At 39.1% G+C, this 20,878-nt stretch overlaps 1 protein-coding gene across 6 annotated transcripts in view; it reads right to left on the reverse strand.

Moving 5' to 3' along the window:
• mef2cb (myocyte enhancer factor 2cb) overlaps positions 1–20,878 on the reverse strand; it is a 65,096-nt gene that overhangs the window by 43,537 nt on the left and 681 nt on the right. For 2 of the 6 annotated variants that reach the window (XM_058375214.1, XM_058375212.1), the window contains exon 1: positions 8,753–9,303. The gene's annotated coding sequence lies outside the window, so the exon portion shown is untranslated. Of the gene's footprint in view, positions 1–8,752; positions 9,304–11,303; positions 11,420–20,878 lie in introns of those variants that run through there. The other 4 variants (XM_058375211.1, XM_058375215.1, XM_058375209.1 and 1 more) reach the window with 4 other exon arrangements.

Genomic DNA, 20,878 nt, shown 5'->3' on the forward strand with positions numbered 1-20,878 from the left:
TATGTATGTGTGTTTTGGATCCTGCTCCAGAACCTTATCCTCTCCATCTCTGCTACTTTTTTTGTTTTTTTGTTTTATTAGGTTGCTTTGGGAAAGTGCAGGCTGCGTAGAAGGGGGAGGGAAGCTGGTTCACAAGGCCTCAGCCACTCAGTGCAGAGACATGCACCAATTCCCTCTGCACCCTCTCCAGCTGCACCGTTCACATAACCTCGCCTGTCCCCTTCGGCTAATGATAGCAGAATCTGTCTCTCCCTTCTCTTCCTCTCTCTCCCTCCCTCCCTCATCTATACTCGCACCCACAGTCTTTTCCACTCCCTTACACCACTGCTGGGCACACATCCCTCATTCCCTCTTCTGTGAACTTTGCTTTCCCTTTTTGTTGACATGAGTGTGTTTTCCGAGCTATTGGCCCTCCTTTTTTCTGTGTTTCTCCACCCTGAGAAAAGTCCTGAGGTCGTTTGACTCCAGGATGGACTGAGAATGCAAGAGAGACTACTCACTCATCCCCCACAAACACCCCCCCCCCACCCGCTCGCCTGGTCCACCTTCCGAGCTCACACTGATAACTCTCCCCCAGTTTTTCTGTTATCGTCCTTTCCTCCAACATATCCCTCACTCTGCCTCAGTGTGCCTGGGTCTGCTCCTGGCTGCAGCACTTGGGCCAGCGCTCCTGCTGCGCATTATCCCAAATAAACAACTCATTACACATGTAATTAACCGAGGGGGCTATTGCAACAGCGGAAGCTAATCCGTGCTAACATTAGTGGAGGAGGGAGATGCATGGGTTGTGTGTGTGTGTGTGTGTGAGAGAGAGAGAGAGAGAGAGGTTAGCATTGAGAAGGAAGAGGAGGGCAATTGAAATAAATCAAATCCATATCCCACTGAAAATTAACAATTGTTCTCCCCTTTCTATCGCGCTCACTATCTCTCTTGCACGCGCTCTGTCGTGTAGGGTAATCCCCATGGAGTTCACATTGCTCTTGTTTTCTGAACAATCTGAGAAATGGGTCATCAACATGCTGCATGGCAGAGATTTGATAAAAAATGAAAATAAGGCATTTTCCCTGGTAAGAAAAATCATGTGCTTTCTGCAATTGGCCAGCTTAATTAGCGCACAAAGCATCAGACAGTGAGATGGATAGATGGGTGAGGCGGTGGGGTGGGGGGTAAAAATCCTGCCTAATTACTATGAAAATGCAATAAATATTTTTTATTGCTAAAGATGCACTAGTTCAGGAAGATCAGGCCTCAGATTACAGAGGCAAAGTATCTCAATCACTATGCTTGTTTCAGTACAACTTTTTTTTTATTTTTATTTTTTCAATAGCAGAGACGTGTCCTGAAACATTATACCAAATGCTGTGTGTATTTAGTCAGATGTATTTATTTCAAAGGTGACAGGAAGTGGGTGCAGGGCCTTTGTCCACTCTGTATCGCTATCATTCTGCTGTCACTGTCACTCTCTCCTTCTAGCTTATAATTTATCGGCCTAAAGAACGTCCCTGCAGGAGACAGATACAGATTGTGTGAATCTGTAAGGATGTTTTCAGAGTCACATCGAATAACACTACACCATTCATTTCAATCCTCGACAATGCTAGACTAAAACAAAAAAAGAACATTAATATTAGGCCACACCTTAAAATTTCCTCCGAATAAAAATACAAATCTTACATCATATTTTGTTTTGTGTTTTAGTTGGTTGGGCGACAAAAACGACAAAAATACAACACAATGCTTGAAGACAGTTATCCAATACTTCACATGCATCTCAACCTTTGTTTTTTTTCTGTTTTTTTCTGAGGCTTGCCACCGTGTTGCAAAACACGAAATGCACCAACAAAGCAGTGCCAAATTGTAAGAACCATATGTTTAATCAGCTTCATAATATTTTATTCATGAGCTTGTTGCCTTCACACTCTCTACAACTGGCTGAAAACACTTTAAGAAGTTTGCAGTGTTCTACATAGGCACATGATCCCCACAATGCGTTCGCAAAAGCATAATGTGATGTAATTTCTTGCAATAACAGCAGCATATTGTCATATCACCCACACCGTGTGTATAGGTAGTGGGTGAGCAACTTAGTGAGTGTATTTCAGTCCACAGAATTTATGAAGAAATGAAATAAATGATTCATGTATATAAATAAGGCATGTTGTGGACATGGAACTGATTGCATCTACGCAAGAACTTGCCTTTATTAACACCGGTTTCACCACATGCAGGGGTGTTTTATGTGGTCGGGAAAAAATGGTAGAATATATATCAAATGAAGTTCACCAAACGAAGCAATGAGAGCTGGAAGAAAGGGAGAGAGACACACGGGTGCTGGATGTCAGTGGAACTGCAAAGGTAGCCAGAGTCTCGGCATGGATCCCCTCACTTCCTCTGCTATTTATAAACCTATTCACAGCTCTGGTCCAAAAATAATACAGCCACCATTTTTAACTCAACAATACTGTGAGCTCACACAGGTAGCCACCGGCGCGCGCGCACACGGGACGAGCCGAGCGTGGGCGATCACGAGGGGAGAAAAGTTAATCTCACGGCTGAGCTATTTCTGTCGGGACAGCGCTGTTTAGGAAGTACGGGCCGCAGGCAAGCTAGCAAGCTTAATACCACGCCCGTGTTACTTGCACTCTGACATGGGAGCTCCTTGATTGTCAGGGTTGAACACACACGCATAGACATATACACACATGTGCACACACACACAGACACACACACACACAGTTATAACCACACAAGGTTATTTGTTTTTCCACTGGGGCCTACAGGAGCAGCTGCAGGTGAACGCAACCACCCCCGCAAGTCCACTCATTCAGAGAGAAGCAAGGTCCCTCTCGCTTTCGCATCTCTCTCTCTCTCTCTCTTTTTCTTTCTCTCCATCTTTCTTTCTGTCTCTCTTTCTCATTTTGTCATTCTTTCTCTAATCTTTCTCCTTCTCCTCTCTTCTCTTCGCTGCTCTTCCACCAAACCTTGAAGTTTCAAATGAAGTGCTCCTCTCATTCATTATGCATACAACTCTGCACTGCACATTTCCTCTCTTTCTCTCTCCCCCTTCTTTCCTTCTCTCCTTTTCCAGACAGTGCATCTGTAATAAAATTAATGACATCATTGGCTGCACTTCGGAGGAACTACTGGAAGAAAAGTCATACATCAAAGTAAACACACTGTGCTGCGGACAGGAAAGAAAGAAAGAAAGAAAGAAAGAAAGAAAGAAAGACATCTTTAATAAACCATTTACTCTCTCTCTATTTTCATCACATAGTTAGAAGAAACTATAGATGGTGGACAAGTAAATGGATGCTAAGCATTGAAAACAATGGTTTTAAAGAACAGAGTGCAAGTCAGCAGTGATTGAGTCAAATCCACAGCGTGAAGGGCCTGTTCTCTTACTCAGCAATTCTCCGAATAAAAAAAAGTGGAAAGAATTACATCTAAATGAAACACCTATAATGGAAACCCAGATGTCTGTCGAATAGGGATGGGCAATAGGCAAAGACATTTATACAATACATGATTCATAGGATGGTATTTAGGTTTGCTGACAAAGTGGCAACATTAGTGCCCTATTTAAAAGAAAACACAAATCGAAGGATATTTCTGTTTAGCAAAATTGAAAGTAAGTGAAAAATAGATTTCGATATTTAATTAGTACAATTACAATCAGTATTATAAAAGTATAGATAATGGCCACTTCTCAAAACACTCATACATGCTGCATTGTTCACTGTATTGAAAGAGTAAAATGATTTCCTATTAATCAGGTACGCTATAAATTAAAGTTGCTTTCTATGTGTGCAGATTTAAGGCTACAGCAGCCTGAAGGAGGGAGCCAGAAGCAGAAGCAGGCTCAGTTGATGGGGCGCGAGGTGACAGCCTGTTGAAGGGCCCTGTACAGCAGCCACCCCAAACACAAAGGCATGAAGTGTCATAACGCCAGCCCCTCACACGCCTCTCCTCTCTTTCTCTCCCTCCTTCCATTTCTTTCTCACTCCCTTTTTTTTTTGCCCCACTCACAGCGCGTCCACTGCGCATCCTTTTCTCTTGCCACTCCAGCCCCCTGCTTCGATGACAGGGTGGTGCTGATAAAGGCGCAGATGACTGTGGAAATATATACAGGTGTGTGCGGCAAAAAAACACAGAAAAGGCTGTGCGGCGCACTAATGCAGTGCACGTGCTGCCTAAAACTCAACCAAGAATGGAACAAAAACTTTACCCCTTTTTACTCTCTACACTCAAACAGCAAAGGTGATTCACGCTCGTCGTGTTTCATCCCAGTGCAGCTACTGTAGTGTTTTTCAGTGCTGGCTAACAAGAACATGAGTATAGTGCATGATAAAATAAATGTGTCACGACCCCCTTTGAAAAAAGCGGCTCAAGGGCCTCCACCTTCCGAGCCCATTGTGGAGACAGGATCTACTAAAAATATCCCCTGTGCTAGTCTGACGGCGGCTTTTCAGATGGATGCTGCTCCTGGCCAGGACACAGAGGGCCCTCTGTCCCCCTCCTTCACTCCCACCAGAGGATGTTACAGAGTGACAGGGCTATGCTGCCCCCACTGACAAAGATAAATTACATTCGCTGGAAAATATTTCAGCATCCCCCCCCACACACTTCCTTCTGCATCTCATTTTTTTTCACTTATTTTTCAGCATTTCTTGGGCATTAGCCAGCACTACGATAGTTCTGTGACATGCTACTGCTTCATGATGGGACCTAGAGTCGCTCTTGCTGAGGAGTGCACTTGACAAACACACCAGGCTGAACATATTAAAGAAGAGTTGCAGTTCTGGGTGGGTTTCGCCGAGTGGTCCGAATCACCATAAAATCAGGATCTCAGGGAGCCATTATCATTTACAGGTTATATTTGAAATGTCATCTGATTTTAAGCTAGGGTCAGCTACCAAAAATAAAACAGCAATAAACGAACGAGAGCTTCGTGCCTTTAACTAGTGCATGCTCACACTGACAACGAGCACATATGTTGCTAAAAAGGAAAAAAAAGGAAATCTTCTTAGAGGCTTCTCCATGTAGGGGTGATCCAATATTTAAAATTCTTCTCTTAACATTTTTCCTCTCTTATCTGTGCCTATTCGTTTCTCTCCTCCTTTTCCATAACTGTGTGCAATCAGGACACTTGGACATCGTCGGAGATATTAAATACTGGTGAGGAACGCCAGCGGTTTTGACTTTTTCAGACCACCCAGTGCAATGCATGTGCGTGACACAGAGGCCCTAGGAGCAAACAGGAGGTTCCTTCAGTACTTTACAGTGCTATTTAGCATGATATTCTTACTGCATAAGATTCAGTCATATGGATGATAAGATTAGAATCATGCTGTCTTCATAACTGTACACATTCGCACCTTCCACATCACACAGCCTCTTTCAAGTCGGCTCGGTCGTCTTTCACAGCTCTTCTCTGTCTGCGCGTACACAACCACAGACAAAAAATGTACCAAACTCCGGCACAACCCTGACGCCCACCCTACCTTCCTGCATGCACCTCGCAGGACTCCACCCAAGCATACACGCAGCAACGGTGTATAGCATGAGAATGAGCCCGTAACACATGGCAGAGCTTTGGAAACGAGCATTGTTCAGCTCGACATTATGCTGAAATATTCTGAAATATGTTTTACAATGTAAGCAGACATCAAAGGCAGTTTAATTCCTCTGTGATCTCACAAACACCCCTGCCAAACAAAACCCATATAGTCTCTTCCCTGTTCCACTGAAAGAGCATTGCCAGGGATCACTGGTAATTACTAGATAGAGGCAAAGGCAGAGACGAAAGTCACCAGGACAGGATTAGGTACTTTTGGGTACATTTCCCTGACGCTGATGCATCGTATACATTCAAGTGCAAATTTACCGGTCTGAATCAGGCTGTGTGTAAATTAAAATAATTAGACAATAGAAAGAAATAAAAAATAGTACAAAAAAATTATAATAATATCAGTAAACAAATCTCAATAACAGTTTCCATAAACAAGTTATAGTAATAAAAAGTTCACTTTTTCTTAGAGCGGCTTAATCACCTGTTTGCGCTGGAAACTTACTGAGACTTACGCGTTTGCCTCCGAGCTTAAGCATTAAAAATAAACATTCGCTAACCTCGAAGGCAAAGATCACAGAGTGACGGGCAAAGGCACTTGAAATAAATTTTGCTCAATCGACAGTGAAAATCGTTTGCATTTAACAAATGCATTTGCTCACACATGCCACCATGAAGTACTTTATAAGAAGGCTCCCCTTTGTGCAAAAGATAAATAAGCAGTCACAAAACTGCAAGACACACTGATTTCCTTACCTCTGGGCAAGAAAAGTGCAATTGCTTCTAATTACTAATTACTGCTAGATCTTGCCAATCTGAAATTGCAAATGGAAACATTTTTGTAAACTCTTTATGCCCCTGACAAACATTTATGGACTTTTCCTAAGCTAAACTCTGAAGCATAATAATGTGGGCCATTAAATACTTTAATTCTGATGGTGGCAAGTTAGCATTTAAAGTTTTAACAGGAATGCCTCTATGATTTCCTCTCACTAATTAGATATCCAAGCACCATTACAATAGTTTAAAAGATGATGAATTTGAACTAGAGCTACAGTTCAAAATCTGAACAGCAAAATTCCCAGCAGGTGTTACAGTATTGTGTGTCTGATACACACTGTGTGCTCCATGCCCCTGACAATCGGTTTAGGTCCTCTAGCCAATCCTGGTGACACGTGTGGAGCTAATCCCGCTCTTTGGGGGAACTGTAAGGCCATGTTGTCACTGTTGGTTTTGTGAATCGACACTGGCAAAATCCCTAGTGATTTCCCGGAGACGACAGGTCTGAGGAGGACCTGTGTGCATGTGCGTATGTGTGTGTGTGTGTGTGTGTGTGAGAAAGAGAGATAGAGAGAAAGAGAGAGAGGGAGAGAGAGGGAAAGAGAGAGCTTTCTGTATATCTTCATGTTAACATGTGAGTGTGTTCACCTTCCTGCTGGGCAGATTAGCCAAACTCTAAATCCCAAGAGAACAACAGGTGAGACATGTACACACACACACACACGCACACACACACAAAGCGGAGCTTCATTGATTGCATTTAGTATCAGAGGAAACAGGTTCACACAGTGTGTCTCAGGTCACTTTTGTCTAGTAAACACATAGTTTACAGTAAACCCTGAAACTCATTTTGAAGCAATGTTTATATATATATATATATATATATATATATATATATATATATATATATATATATATATATATATATATATATATATAAAATCTCTTTAAAATGACAGACTGTAGACTGTACAATGCACTGAACTCTTGCGGCCAAACCTCCTTGCTCAAAGTTTCAATACAGATGCGACGCTCAAAAGTACTCTCCTAATCATACAACTCATATCGCATATTGCTCATAAACCCTATTTAATTATTATATCAAACAGTGATATTTTGAGGTTACCTGTTTAATTAAGGACGTAAAAAGGCAACGAGAGAAATCAAACTCGGAGACGCACCAAAATCTTATTACCAGCAATATTTATATTCCACTTTAATCCCTGTGAGGAAGAGCACATTTTATGAACTTTAGGGTTTGCAGATAGAATTTCAAGCAAAATAACGTGGGTAGGTCAACTCAGTATGTGTTTACATATTGCTAAATTTCTCCATGATTTTTAGACATGCGAATGTTAATGTACTCTGTATTACTAGGGTTATTTATTTATTTATTTATTTGTAAATTTAAAAATACTGTGATAGCGATGGGTTGGATCATGTTTGAAATAAATAAATGCTTAATAAGCTTTAACTGCACTATATATACTTTTGCCTGTTTTTTTTCAAACACCAAATATCAATATGACCAGCTTTTTTCTAATAATAATAATAATAATAATAATAATAATAATAATGAATTATTAAAATAAAAATTAAATTTTATATTATGTGGACTGGTTACAGTGATTTAAATGACAGTATTTATGCCCTTACACCTTAGACAAACATTTAAAATAACATGGAAATGCAAAAACTTTAAATTTAAAGTCTGTATAATAAAATGAATGACCTTTTACACGATACATCCCCCCCATCAACAGATCTACAGCAATAATACGCACATGTCCAGAGACTTTGAGTCAAAAGAAATGTAATAATATGAGGCCAGAACTTTCTGAAGTTTTCAACTAGTCGTGAAAGAAATGATAATAATATGATAATAATATTTATAAGATTTTAGCTTCAGTAAGTTGAGAGAGAAGATGTGAGCAGAGCAGTAGTAACACACCGCTGTGTGCTGTGACCCGGTTCATCTCTCATCTCCGTTATATTCTTAATAATAAGGTCAATACAGGAGCTGTTCTACATTTATAACACATTAATAACTGGGGCTTTCAAATATCACTCCCGTTTACTGTAGATGTTATAACGCGTTTGTGGAATTATAGTAAACCTGTCAGAACTACAAGGTCAAAGCAATCTGAGTCTTTTAAAACAATATCACGCGCCTATATTCTAAAGTAAAAATAAACCTTTGGTAAAAGCCTAATTTACCGTCGCGTGAGAGCTGAAAATGTAACGGTGACCTCACGAGAGCCTGACAACTTTTACTTGGAAGTGGCACGCGCAAGAGTCTACTTAGCTCCTTCACAATGATCTCTGGAATAGTCTAACACTGAAAGAAACACATTACAGCGACAAGACGCAAAACATTGTCACTATCTCGTGCAGACGTTTACTTACTTCATTCTGTATGAAATGTGGCCGGTGGAGCGTCCGTCCTTCCCGCCGGAGTGACAGAACGCGGAAAGGCGTCTAGGGAAGCCGGGGTGGACTTGGGACCTTCGCTTAGCTTTTTTTTTTTAAATCCACCACGGATGGGGAAGAAACTCAAAAACAAAACAAAACAAAAAAAAACAAAGAAGAGAAAACAAAACGACACGCCACGCGGGCAAGAGTGTCGCTTTTTTGTGTGTGTGTGAAACGAACACGGCAGCGGGATTGTCGCGTGAAGCTGGTGTGTGTCTCGCGCCGTTCGCGTCTACCGGTAGAGGCTGCAGCTGAAGGATGTTCAGCTCTGCTCCGCTCGTGCACTTCTCTCCCCCTCAGTCAGCGGCGCGTGCCTCTCCCTCGCCCTCTCCGCGCCACGACAACTAATCGGGTTTACTCATGAAGTGGGGGCGGGCTCACATCACTCCCGTGTTTTAATGAAGGCAAAAAAAAAAAACACCCACCCCACGCGTAATAACGCCTTATTATCTTCTATCTCTATCTCATACCTGGAGAAGCGCGTGAAGCCTACTCCGGACACCTTTTCACTCGTTTGGGAATTAAACAGGGTCGTTGTTCCCATGCACAGGCCTGAAGAGCGCAGAATTGACGGAGAAGTTTTATAGACACTAACTGAGTGTGTGCACGCGCACAAATAAAGGTACCAGCCTGTACTTTTACTTGTCGCTGTGTTGTACCTCTACTATGCATCTTCATACCTTCAGTAATAATTTAAATCATATCAATTGGACATTAAAGTAAAAAAAAAAAAAAAAAAAAGCTGACAGTTCACACAGAAGTGATCTGTTCGTGTGAGTGATTTTTTAAGCATGTCTTATGTTTGCACTGTGTTCTGTGTGAGTGGTCATTAAGATAGTGTTATGTTTGCACTGTAAACTGTCATGTAGTAGCTATCATTAGGGTCTTTTTTTTCCCTAAATTACTCCATGTCCAGCACTGTGTTGTAGTTTTGTACGTTGAAGTGTGAGCGTTCACAGTAGGATCATTATCAACCGTCAACAAATACCTAGTACACTCAGGCATACTTGGGAAATAAAGCTGATTCTGATTCTGAATAAATGTAAAAATTACACACTGTAGGAATAACACGAGGAGCAGAAAAGTGCAATGTAGAAGTGTGAGCGTTCACAATAGGATCATTATCAACTGTCAACAAATACCTAGTACACTCAGGCGTACTTGGGAAATAAGTGTGACCGTAGAAGTAGTACTAAAGTGTGAGAAGTGTGCGTACTTTTAAGTGTGCGAAGTTAAATAAAATAATATGAATAAAAAAGAATGACTGTATTTATTGTGTGTGTGTGTGTGTGAGTGAGTGAGTGTGTGTGTGTGATGTCTAGAGACCTAGAAAATTTTTAATGAACACTTATACAGTTAATTCAGCTCTAGGTGTGTGTTCAACAGGTAAACTGTATCTTGCCACTGGAGCCTTATTTATCCTTTTAAAGCCCCTGGTTATAACTTAGATGCTTACATTGGTCACATTATTGCACATTATTACAATAGTCTGTTGTCTCATGCATATGGTACATGCAACGTATTTTTTAAAAAAATGAATAAATAAATAATGAATACTAAATTAAACAACAAAATCCTCAGTATTGAATTAACAACTATTATTATTATTATTATTACTATTACTATTATTATTATTATTATGTTTATGTTGATACCTCAGTTTCCTTGATGCATTGAAAGCTTTTTATTGATTGTTTCCAGGTTGTTGTTTGTACCTCCATCCCCCAGCTCATCTTTCAACAGGTTTCCTTTATCTCCTTTATTTTGATTACAGCTGACACAGATGCTAAACATGAACAAGCATGCTGTGATTCGAAAACATTCGCCGGGTTAATATCCCGAAGACAAATCATGCTGAGGCTAAGTAATAGGCTGGAATAATTTATACATGACCACTGTGCTCAGACTTGGTTGCACATAACATTGTATAGTAATGCTGAGAGGTTTGATGAGAGAACAGAAACCATGATTATAGTAGTTCTTTCAGTTCCTCCTCAGATCCCGAAAACACTGACGTCTGTTTCTATATTTCTTCACAGACTTATTGCATTACTAAATCCAGCTTCTGCATGACAGGTCTGTGTTTCTAGTGTAGTTCAGCGACAGACACTAGAGTCAGAGGTAAAACATCAAACAGGTTAATAAATTAATCAAAGCAGGTAATCTGCCTGACAGACTGCAACCAGACCTGCTGGTGTCAGTTTACATGGGATCCCACCTCTGGGTCCCAACTAAATGTGAGCTTGAGAAGCATTTCCTCTTGTTATTCAGGCATTCGAATCAATAGGCTGTGGTTGCAGCAGCTACAGACCTGCTTTAAAGCACAAGATCCTTCCGTCATTTCTGCCAGACTTATAATGTACACCTAACGTGTTAATGCTAATGAAATTTCTGTCAGTTTCATGGGTTGTAAAGCACAGGCAGTGATGTAAAGCAGTTATTAGCTGACTTTTCTGCAAGTTTGGAAACTTTATGTCTCACCCACCACATTCGCAGTTCCTTCAGCTCAATCACTCACTCCTCCAGATCGTCACGCATGCAGCCGCTCTAGAAACGCCTTTTGGATTTTCAGTGTGCGCTCGCGCTTATCTTGGTTGGCATCTGGTAGAGATGAAAAGAAGAGGAAGAACAAAAAAGATTCATTTAGTCCTGCAACATATTTCTGTTATTTCTGTATTAGGACCAAGGGGTGCTGTTCATGTTGCTCAGATTGAATGGGGTAAAAAGAAAAAAAAGAAAAAGAAAGAAACACTAAGCTGTCTTGTGCATATGTATGAGGTGAGAAGGTCCTAGAGGGAGTCAATCAGAGACGAACTGTCTTTGCAGCGCTCACATTTGATTGGCTTTCGCAATTCCTTGGACTCACAACATGCTTTGTCAGGCAGGTGTTATGGACATACTTCTGTACACATATGCTGTCTTGTATACTGGAGAGAGGAAAAAAAATTACTACCTTTCTCACCCAAACAACACTTTGCATGATGTTGTTTATGATTCTTTTATCTAGTTTTTCTTTTATATATATATAACGAAGCCTGGGAATCTGCATAGTTAAAACTCCTAACAGGAACAGATTTAACATCCTTAGATATTTCGTTGTATGAACCATCTGTTACTGATCCTACATCAGAGCCTTAATTCCTATGAGTCCTGCTCTTTCTTCTTCCATTTGAAATTTCAAGCTGTCATAATATTACCCAAAAAAAGATATTAAGCCGAAACTTTCAGAGTACGACTCTGTCGCTGAGGTGTGTATCTTTAGTATGTAGCTTTCTCATAGGAACATGTCTGTAATGTAGCTGCAAAATGCCTAAGGTTCACTGTCCCTGCCCAGCATCTGGTGGTTGTACTTTGGGGATCCAAAATATACATGTACCTGTAAATAAAACATGTAAACTTTTATTATAGTCACGTCTATAGACTTCTGTCTATTTTAGCTATTTATCAGATGCCCTGCAGAATGAAGGATTTGGTAAATTGGTGAACTAACAATTTCAGAGCCCTGATCTAAATTGCACTATGAAAATAAAAATGAGGCAAACAATAGCCAGTTGTGTCATGTATGCCTGTATGTTTAGACTATTTGTAGTATCAGAGTAAATGATCTGGTTAAATATTGAAATTGGCTCAGCTGATAGACTGAAATATGCTTATGAATTGCACACCACATAGCATGTCTCATATGCTATTAATACCCATATATGCATCTTGATACTAAGATATTTACCCTACACACAGATGCATTTGTTTAACATCATGTGAGATTTCAGTCAGTTTTCCAGTAACCAAAAATGAGCAAATGTTATTGGAATGATCCTTTTTTTAAATGCTCCTAAGTTATTTATTCATTGACTCACTGATTCACTGATTCATTGATTGATTCATTCAAATGTGTGATTCAAATATCTTTATGGATTTCATTTTTAGCTAACATCTAGACACTGTGATCCACCGGAGATGTCTCGGTGTGCTGTTCTTCAGCTGGCCGGCCGCTATACATAATGCGTGTGTTATTAACATCACATTTCTAAATGGGTTTTGTTAGAGGAAGAAAGAAGAACAAGGCTCCTATTTCCTTAGAACATGATAAACATCAGTGCATTTCTCTTGGCAAACAGAAATCATCGAGCGTGTGTTTGTATTGTGTGTTTGTGCATGTGTATAATCTGCTCATGTGAAAAGCAATCTGGCTGTCAAAGCTGATAATGTTGTCAAGCGCTCAAATCAGTGTCTTCACACTGAGCAGTGCAGCACTGGGGAGAGAACGGCCAGATCACACGTCTCTCTCTCTCTCTCTCTCTCTCTCCCTCTCTCTCTCTCTCACTCTCTCTCTTTCTCTGTCTGTCTGCTTTTTCCCCTCCCCACTTGTTCATCTATCGTCTGTAGACTGGTGACAGATTAAAGGAAAAAACAACTTCAGGTGTCTTATTAAGGTGTCAGGCCTTGGCACAGATTGTACAGGTCTCTGGAACTGTAATGGAGGAATGAATACTATTCTTCCAAAAGATATTCCCTCAACTGGTGTTTTGATGATTTGGTGTTTGGATGAGCGTGCTGTCAGTCCAAAATCTGACATAGGTATTCAATTAGGTTTGGAGCTGGTGACTGTGAAGGCCATAGAATTTGCATACTTTAAAATCGTTCAGTGATGGGGGAGGAGTCATCCTAGTTGAAACCACTCCCATCAGGATAGAAATGTTTCTTCACAGGATAAAGGTGAATAATTGTGCATTCATTTGCAGCATTGCTTCTTTGAAGGGTACAGGTAGACTGAAACTATGCCTGCAAAATGTCTCCAAAGCATAAAAATCACAGATTTTTTTTTCCGTTTTAGAATGAAATAATTTAAATGATCCTTTTTATATTTAAGATTGCTTCATAGATCGATTGACTGAGCTGCAATTTCTGAAAATCCGAAGCCCATATATTGTACAATTTCTGTCCTAACACAGATGAAATTCATAACAATGCTATAGCTCTGAGACTAGCAAAATTTACACTTCCTTGTAAATGATTATGCCTTGTAAATAATTAAGAGCTTGTGCAATTAATTAGTTTACTCAACTACTTTTGCATAAATAGAATTACACAACCTAAAAAGTATGCAGCCTTTAAATGTCCACAGACAACCGACTGACCGTTGTATCCTTTGTTTACAAAGATAATGACGATTATATTAACATATTAATATATATATAACCAAAACAGGCAAGGCAAGCAAGAAGTTAGTAATGACTGCTTAATTTTATAAACATTTTGGGCATTACTGCAATAGGTATCTCAGCAACAGTACAACCTTATCTACTTTAAACACCACTGTTACTTAAAAAAAAAAGCAACTTTACTGTAAAAAGTGCAAAACTTTTAATCAGTGCTACTCTTACTCTTACTCGGTACTGTGCTTCTGTTAGAGAGTTATATATTTTTGTGCTGCCCATGTCACTGTGAGGCTGAGGTCACAGTGGTTGGCTCATGTGGGATAAATTTTGGTAATTTGCATGTTCTATTGTGCAAACAGCACATCAATGCTACCCCTTTCATTCATTATAGATAAAGCATAAGCATTGCAACACCAACTACGTCTTTGTTCAAGTCGTCGCTCTCGTTTCAGGCCTGGGGAAAAAAAAGTCTTGTGGTGTTCTAGTTAACTGAACAATGGTGAAGGCTTTATCTCCCTTGTCAGTACACCTGTGCTTTGTCCCACTCACCCCCAAGACCCTGCCACTATACAGCAAGACCCAATGATGAAAATACTTTTTCAAATTTCCGAAGTTTTAGATTTGTTTTAAGCCTAGTATCTATACATGGTGTTATTTTTCAGTCTTTGTCTAATGGGAGTTGCTAAGGAAGTTAAAGATGTTTGAAAGAAAGCTTAATGCACTCCTCAGCCAGCAGGGGCAGTATAAAGCTTTCCGAATACTGTCCATCAATTCAACGTCTTACAAAGGAAATAGTTAAACTAATATCAGCCTCAAGTACATTTAATAATGTAGTATTTCCTCTTCTAATCCTAAAAACAGCACCTAGTATGTTTTAATAGACACTGAATATGAGATACAACAGCAAATTAATATACAGATGTATTCATTTTTCCATGTTTCAGTCAGTCTTGCTAGTTATCAAGATCAGAGCTCCCGAAAGCAAATTCATGAAAGCAAAATAAATACATAGCGACAGCTCTGACTGATAGTAAATTTTCGAGAACGCTAAAAGAGTTTAGGGATTGTGTTTCCCGCTCAAATTTCATAAACAGAGCCCTGAATACAAAACTGAGTCGTCAACAAAATGAAGAATAACTGCAATCATTCAGGATTATAATCAGGTACTATAGTTGCATTTAGGAAATCGCATACCTAGACTTTTATGTTTTATGGGAGTATACATTTTGTGTAATTGGCTTTGAAACCCAATTTGTAACATGCCGCAGCCAGAAGCAGCTGGATGAAGTCTCTTTATTCAGCTCTTTCCAAGTCTAATATTCCAAATCCATGGCCAGGTCAGAACACATCATCATCATCGGAGGCAAATTCATAAGAACTTGAATACTAGGTGACTGGAAAAACATGGAGCATGACTTGCATTAAAATGACAGTATAACCGTATGCAAGATCACAGGTTTATATTAATATGTGGTTGTTAATATAATTGTGTATTAATATTAATATTAATATCTTATCATTTATATGTAATAACAGCTTGTATGGCAGGCTCTCCACAAACTGGTTTAAAGTGGATAAAAGTTTCCTGTAAAGAAATGCTTCTTTAACGTTTTATGGAAGGAGTCTCCAGTGTCAGAACTTTGTAACCCTAAGCTTTTGTTTTTCTGTTTTCAATTTTCAGGACTTTGGTCTTTTCAGTAACATGACAGGCTGCATTTATTTAGTTTTATTAACTTCATGGAAGGGGGAAAAAAAGAGAGGCTGGTAATGGGGATCGGTGTATATAGCATCAACAGGTTAGGACCAAATGCTTTGTGAACGATAAATGTAACATTAAAAACTAGGACATGTCATGCTTTAATAAATAAAAACTGTAAGCGTTGGCAAATTACTGTGGTTTAAGAGGATTAAAACACTTCCGTTTCCTGTTAGACTGCTTTACACCACTCTGTCGTTATTATTATTTTCCTATAAGAGCATGCATCTTTATTTATTCCTTCCATAGCATCGCATTTCAGATGCTTTTGAGAAGCTGAAGGATTGCATTCAATACAGACATTGATTGGAAATAAGGTTGGAAATATATATATATATATATTTCATGTATATATATATATATATAGATCATGGATGGATTTCTTTTTGCACCTACTGGATTTATATATATATATATATATATATATATATATATATATATATATATATATATATATATATATATAAGGAATCCAATACAGCTAAAAAAAATAAAAATAATAATTTAATAATTTAATTTAATAATAATTTCTGATTCTGTGTCCAAGTCTGTGTGGGTTAAACTGGTTTAGTTTTGGATGAATGAATAATGTAAGCTGTATATATATTTTTTTCAACTTGTTACACTTGTTTCCCTTATTGCCAGCCATTATAGCCAACAGTGGTTCGCAGCAATGACATTCCATTTTGACTCTATTGATAAACAGCAGCACAGTGGTGAATTCATTAATCGAATAAAATCTCATTGCGTTCACTGTCTTGGCAGCTCATCCAGGCTACCACTCTTTAAATCAGCGCTTGTCCTTCACTTGGCAAAACATGGACGCGCCTCATGACAACACTGTCCTTTGAGAGCTGCCAGCACGATGGCAATGATTTGCTGCTGCTGTTGTCACACGACTAATATACACGTATGGAAACTCTCGAAGACATCCAAGTCAACCTTTATATTTAAAACGTTCATAAAACCTACTCAAATATACTTTGACCTACTGACTGTTTGTATATTTGATTATCACTCCGGTAGTGTGTTATGTCGAATGTGTTGAATGCGTATGAATATTAGGTTTGTCTTAACTAATATATTAATATATACTTTGAGGTTACCTTAACTTTGGTCCAGATGGTACGTTAGTGTGTGTCTATTTCCAGCTTATCTCTGAAGTGCAAAAGGAGGTCATGAGGACTCCAGTGTTTATGGAGACTGAAAGTCTGAGTTCATCAGGCAAATATGTCTGAAGTTCTCTTAGTTAGACAGTGTCTCCATTTTATCCAAGACTGCCTCAGGTCCTGCGGCTGTTCCATTCACAGCTATTTATCTGAATTATTTGGATATTTCATAATGTTACAGTTCCTATTCAACGAAGGCTCATTAGCCGTTCGTACTCATATGAAATATAACAGTAGACTGCTAGCTAATGTTAACATCGCCTAGTATATGATAGTGTTTAAGATAAGAGGGAAGATACTGTCATGTAGGCCGTGTTCTCCCAAACCTTAGTTTCAGCCTAGTATTATTTCCAGTGGAAATGACTGAAATAAGCAAAGATTGACTGAAAATTTACTATATTGGCTGGGCCAAAAAGTACAGTTTATGTCCAAACATTTGCAATTATGGAACTTTAATCCATTATGGCTATTCCAGTAAATTAAAAAAAAAAGTCTTGCTAACAGTAATATTGCTTTGCCGTATTTGACCCTACGCATCACACTCCAAAAAAATCCAACCCTGCCAGACATACAAATGCTCCCAAGGAAAGTTTCTACAACTTCCTGAGTTCCTCCCCTTCTTTTTAGTGTAGTACGGTGGTTTCTTTGTATATTTTAGCCTGAGGCTCAAAGTTCCCCTTGTCTGTCGATTGCTTCACACGAGAAAGGAAAAAAAAAAAAAAAGAAAAACGTTTCTAATGATTTTTTCCTTTTTTGAATGGTTGGAAAGTCATAAGCTAGGTGAAATCTGCACAATTGTTATATTGTTTCAGTAGTTCTTTTTTTTTTTCTTTTCATAATGGTGGCACTAAAAATGATGCCAACATGCCACATTTTTCTGTCTCTAGTCTTGTGGTGCCAACCGGTGTTTCCTGAGCTTGTGCAGCGGCCTGACAGATGTTGTGTATTATGGACACGCAGTGGAAAAACCTACATGTCCTGGCAAATAGACTAAACTGGCCATACATTACTTACTGGAGCAGACAGTATATATATGGTATGCGTGCTATAAAATTAAACCGCAGTAAGGCAAATGGACTGTTTCGAATAAATCATACAAGCTGCTTTGAGGATTTTAATCATTTGCCATTTATTGTTGTCTGACATTTGAATGATAGCTATAATACATTGAAACATGTGTAACACCCTCCCTTCTGTTTGCTTTTGCTTCTATTTTACTTTTTCATATTTGAGAATCCACCCCCCCCCTTCACGTCTTTTTCACTCTCTCTTTCTGTCTGCCTCTTATTCTGCTTTTTCTATGTTTCTTTTTCTCCCTTTCTTTGGCTGGCCACAGAAGCACAGCAGTGAAATACAGTATATAAGGAGCTATTGTGCTGCTTTAACCCAGCTGCTCCCAACACCCTTCAGGTGGTAAAGAAAACTCTCCCCCTCTGCTGAATAATTCAGCCTACGGTGAAGAATCAGTCTCATGTAGCTCCCCTCACCTTGAGCCCGAAGTCCTGCTTGGCCATGATAGTGTGGCCTTATTGCTCGATGACCCCTGAGACTAGAGCATATGTACTACAGGCAGATTCATGGCACTGGATAGTCTAACACAACCCCACACAGCATGTAACACACTTTTAACAGTGTTTGAACTATCCTTTAATACACGTGCTCACAAAGAGCATGGCAGATCACAGACTTTTTTACGATGACAGTTTGTGTATTTGTTCTAACGACTCAGGTACTTTTTAATTCACTTGTAAAGATTTTCTTTGGATTTCCTTACTAAACCTTGCCAGGTCCAATAATATGCTGTTCAAATAAACTGGAGTTGTGTTTGCGGTGAGATCCACTCACCCTTGATTAACGATAAGAATCTAAAGCCATCTGGGACCATTTGCTGCTAGGAAAACTCAACTCTCCTCCCACACAGGCGATACAGAGGTTCTCCCATGGTGCACATAGATGGATTGGAACTCGGCGTGACACAGCAGTCAGACAAGCTCTCGTGCAGGGCAGATTTACGAAACCAGGTGCCATCTAAAGCACTTTGCGGCATCAGAATCACCCTAGGCTCATGCTTATTCAAACAGGATCAGACATCAGGCAGGCAAGAGAGATAAGCCTGAGATCAAAAGGTGGTGAAGTGTTATGTTTTGTAAGTGTATGATGGAGAAGAAAGAAAGAAAGAAAGAAAGAAAGAAAGAAAGAAAGAAAGTAAGTAAGAAAGAAAGAAAGAAAGAAAGAAAGAAAGAATTTTCCATGTGCTCCCTATGTCTAGATTTCCTCTGGGTTCTTTGGTTTCTTCCCACTACTTTAAACACAAAAAACAACCTCGTAACCTGAAATAACCCCATAGCTGTGAAAAATCATGTGTGTTTATGGGGCTCTGGGATGTACTTGTGTCACATTCAGAATGTATTCCCACCTCACCCCCCAGTGTTCCCTGGATAGGCTCTATATCCACCATGACCCATCATTAGTGATGAATGAAAGAATAAATGAATAACACACAGAGAGATAAAAGAATTACTCTGGAAGAATGTGACTTCTTTTACTTTCCACTTCATCTCCGTGACTGTTTCCATGTGTTTTAATATGTCACAGTTAATTAGACATTTGTGTTAAATATGAAATACTTACTTGACAGACTATAATATGGGCCATGTAACTTAAGAAGATGGCATCTGGATCTGCAAAAGGCAACATGGTCACTACTGCAAAAGCCACATGCCGACTAGGATTAATATAAATAGACGTGGGGGTTCCTTTCTGTTTCAACAACAGGGTTTTGTGATTAATGGATGTATTTATTCAAACGTGACAGCTTTTATTTCAAACTTTGAAATTGCTCCATTTCTACTGTCTTGGTCACCTGCTTGTATCATCAGCAGTTCTATACTAGAACAACCATTGTTCTAGAAAAAGACCAAGATCATTTTCAGTCGCTAAAAATTTCATATAAGCCTGAAAGAGCTGTGAAAAAAGGTAAGAACACACGCAAACACAAACAATATTTCTACACAGCTACTGTTCAGGCGTCAGATAGTGCCTCAAAGGGCCAAGAGAGGATCGACGGCAAAGAGTGCACCCTTTTCGCTGTAAGAAAACAACAGCGTTCTTCCCCAGCCGCCGTTCTGATCAAAGATTTGTGTGGCGGAGAAGGGGGAGTTTTCAAATGAGGAGCAGGGGAGCTTTTGTAAACTGGGTCATAGTTGCCTTGCCTCAGTCTCCTAGGGGAAGCGACACGGCACTGCCTGAACACCCAGGAAGAGAGGGATTAGATGACAGAGATCTTGTCAGTGGCACTTCTTCCAAAAATGCTGCATCAGAAATATAATTCTGCAAATGTAAATAAATCTTGGGCATGTTCATCGGGTTGAAGAGTGGGTTGATATTAATGTTTGTTTTCAGTAGTTTTCTATCATAACTTATTGCCATCAGCTTTTTTTTTTTTATTGTTTATTTACTCATATTTCTTTTCTTCACTTTTTTTTGGTAGGAAGATTTTTTTTTAATTATTTGATGTGTTCACATGAAATGAAATCACTTTGGATGGGCAGAAAAGAAACATTCATAAAACTGTATGAAATGCACTTAACTGGCACTTACAATGCTTCATACATTCGCAGTACCATATTAGGTCACTCTTTGACCGCTCCTGAACTTTTATTTCAACAGCCGTCCTTGAAATACATAATACACAGAGTAAAGAATGTTCAGTGCCATAAACAGTGCTTCATATATATGTACTTAACAGAAACCTATTTTTAGATTTATTTATTTTTTATTATTTCCAAAATACCTTCTGACTCAATATGAAACCCTGACACTGAGCGTACAGTATAATATATTTTTCTATAATAGTTTTGTGCTTCATATCATATTACACTTTCTGTAATAAGAAAGTAAGGCTGTTATCACACTAATTGACAAAGGTTAAAAAACATCAAATGGCCTTAAGCATTAAAAAAAAAAAAAAAAAAAA

Source organism: Hemibagrus wyckioides, linkage group LG22, assembly GCF_019097595.1.
Source record: "Hemibagrus wyckioides isolate EC202008001 linkage group LG22, SWU_Hwy_1.0, whole genome shotgun sequence".
Classification (NCBI taxonomy): domain Eukaryota; kingdom Metazoa; phylum Chordata; class Actinopteri; order Siluriformes; family Bagridae; genus Hemibagrus; species Hemibagrus wyckioides.